Source organism: Austrofundulus limnaeus, unplaced genomic scaffold, assembly GCF_001266775.1.
Source record: "Austrofundulus limnaeus strain Quisiro unplaced genomic scaffold, Austrofundulus_limnaeus-1.0 Scaffold470, whole genome shotgun sequence".
Taxonomy (NCBI): domain Eukaryota; kingdom Metazoa; phylum Chordata; class Actinopteri; order Cyprinodontiformes; family Rivulidae; genus Austrofundulus; species Austrofundulus limnaeus.
Window position 1 is genome coordinate 171,175 of NW_013952872.1, and position 2,699 is coordinate 173,873.

Genomic DNA, 2,699 nt, shown 5'->3' on the forward strand with positions numbered 1-2,699 from the left:
GTGTGAGCGAGCTATATCCACCCTGAAGGTTAATCTTGGACAATATCTGATGATCGACTCTGACAGAGAGGAGAAGGTAGAAATGACTCAGCCTGGAACTGAAAATGTGGATGGAGGACAACAGAGCTGCTTCATGGAAGAAGAACCTCAGCTTAGCCTGTTAGCCTTTGTGCTAGCCTCGACGCTATATTGCCTTATATGTATTAGCTCGGTGCTAGCTCGACAAACAAACTAAACTGAGGTCCTCCATCCATATTTTCAGTTGCAGGCTGAGTCATTTTTGTGTTCCCCTCTCTGTCATGTGGATGGAGGACCTCAGTGACAAGAGGAGAATGTGTAGCGCTGAGCTAATACATATATATGGTGATAGCATCGGGGCTAAAGCTTCAGGGTGGATATAGCTCGCTAGCAGCCTCGCACCGAGGACTTACCCACGTCATCATTTACCCAGAATGCTTTGCATGTAAATAAAATGGCTCCGTCCGTGTAATATATTTTTAAACTTAGTTTAAAAATTATAAAAACTTAACAGCCTACAGTATTTTTTACAGTTTTTATTTTACAGTTAAAATATTTATTTATCAAATAAAGTCTAATGTTACAACTAATCATTGATCTCTTTAAAAATGTACAGATTGCTCAGTCTAATGCAGATTTCTCGGGGCACATGTCGTATACGACTGTCAGCTCCCACGCCAGATGGATTTTAACATACGCAGATGTTAACATCTGTATTTCTGTTTGGTCTGCTGACTGTGGCAGCCATRTTTAATTGGGTTATAGAAGGAAAATCAACTGTTAGTTTCATTAAAATRCATCCACTGGTTCAGGAGATATTTTTCTAACAAACAGACACATTCTTGGCATCAGTTCTTTCACACCCTCAGACAGCGTGTTGCTCTCGGTGTAACACTGAGTCACAACAGGAAACCAGAGGACGCTATCAGTGCGGCCTCAGGCCCCTCTGGCCCCTCCCCCACCGCAGGCCCTGATTCTGCCCCTTCAGACGTGARAGTAGTGATTGCAGCAGTCGCTGCCGTCGCAGGTGATGCTGGTGGTGAACTCTCTTGCTTTTTGCAGCAGCAGCTTGTCTGAGAAGCGGAACCCGGTCGCTCGATGTTAAATAAAGATGTGTGCTGCTTGAAGCCAGAAGCTTCTTTTCTCAGACTCAGCTTCGAAGCCCCTTTTGGCTCCTGACAGCCTGTGTGTGCGTGTGTCTGTGTGTGTGTGTGTGTGTGTGTGTGTGTGTCTGTGTGTGTGAAGGGGGGGGACTCCTTGTGGTTTGAAATACACCTGAGGCTGCAGCCTTTGCACCACATGTGTGTGAATGTTGACAAAAGGAGCAGAGAGCACAGCAGCTCCTCACAACTTGACTTGATTTGGACTTTAATCTAAAAAACATCTGAACACAAAGCTGAACGACGGCTGAAATTCAGTTAACATTAAAACTGGGTAGTTTTTTTGTTTGTTTTTCTGTATTTGATTTCTTCCTCGTGCCAGTTTAACTCTCAGTGTTCTGCAGCTCCTCCCACACCTCCTGGTTATCTTCCAGTTGTTTCTRATTTCCCTTCATTAGTTTGTCTCCTCTCTCCTCTGTGCTTCTGTGCCAGTTTGCTTTGCTTCTTCATGCTCCTCTGTGGTTTTGTAATGTGGCTTTCTGCTGCCCTGTAAGCATTTTTGTATGTTTGATGAAACATTTTGTAATAGTTTGCAATTTTCTTTAATAAGAACAAAGTTTTGAATCAGTTGAAGACATCTTGTATTTAAAGTAGACATATCCTGCTTTTAAATCCTTCAGTTGGGTCTTTATAAAGTGAAACTACAAYGRTTTGCTCTGATTACCTCCTTATTCTAACTTTAGCTCCTCTTTCACCACTTTTCTGCTGTGTGTCTAAGCAGCTCGTTTTGTTACTGTTCCTTTAAAGCACCGCCCCCCTCCGGCTTCCAGACCGGTCCACTCCGGTTTGAGTGAGGGGGAGTTAGCATTTTTTTTTAGCAACGTGATGAAGTGATTCAACACAATCTGCTGGTTTCTTCTTTACATTGTTCTTTTTATGTACAGTGCCCTGAGACAACGTATGTTGTGACTTGGTGCTATATAAATAAACTTGAACTTGAACTTGAAACTGTAGTTGGTCCAGACCTTAAATGGTAATTCTGTTGCAGATAATTTGATGCTACAGTTCAGAAAACATCATAGAAAACAGAGAGAACTGAAAAACGTGCCTCAAACAGAATATAAAGATATCTCTGCAGCACCAGGAGAGACTAAACTCAACTTTTCTGCCTCTTGAGATTCCAAGCCCACAATAAAATGTATTTAACAGCTAAATATGTGGATTTTGCAGGATATGTCTACTTTAAATGATTTGTTTTAAATATAAATGCTTAGAAAAGTAAAACTGCTACAACACCAAAAGATGCACTATTTAGTCCAACAGTCAGCATATACAGTACGCAAAACTGACAAGTAAAAGAAAAATCTGATTCGTTGTTTTATTATGGTGCCTTTATTTTCTCATTTTATCCACCAGAACCTGCTGGTCCACCTCCAGCTGAGAGCTGAACAAACCTCTGGGTTCATCCATCCAGGACAGAGTTAACACAGGCTGAGTGTTGGCTTTTATTATAGAGGATAATTAATCTGTACTAAACTCTCTCTGTCTGTGTCTGGCTGCACAGCTTTGAAATAAAATCAA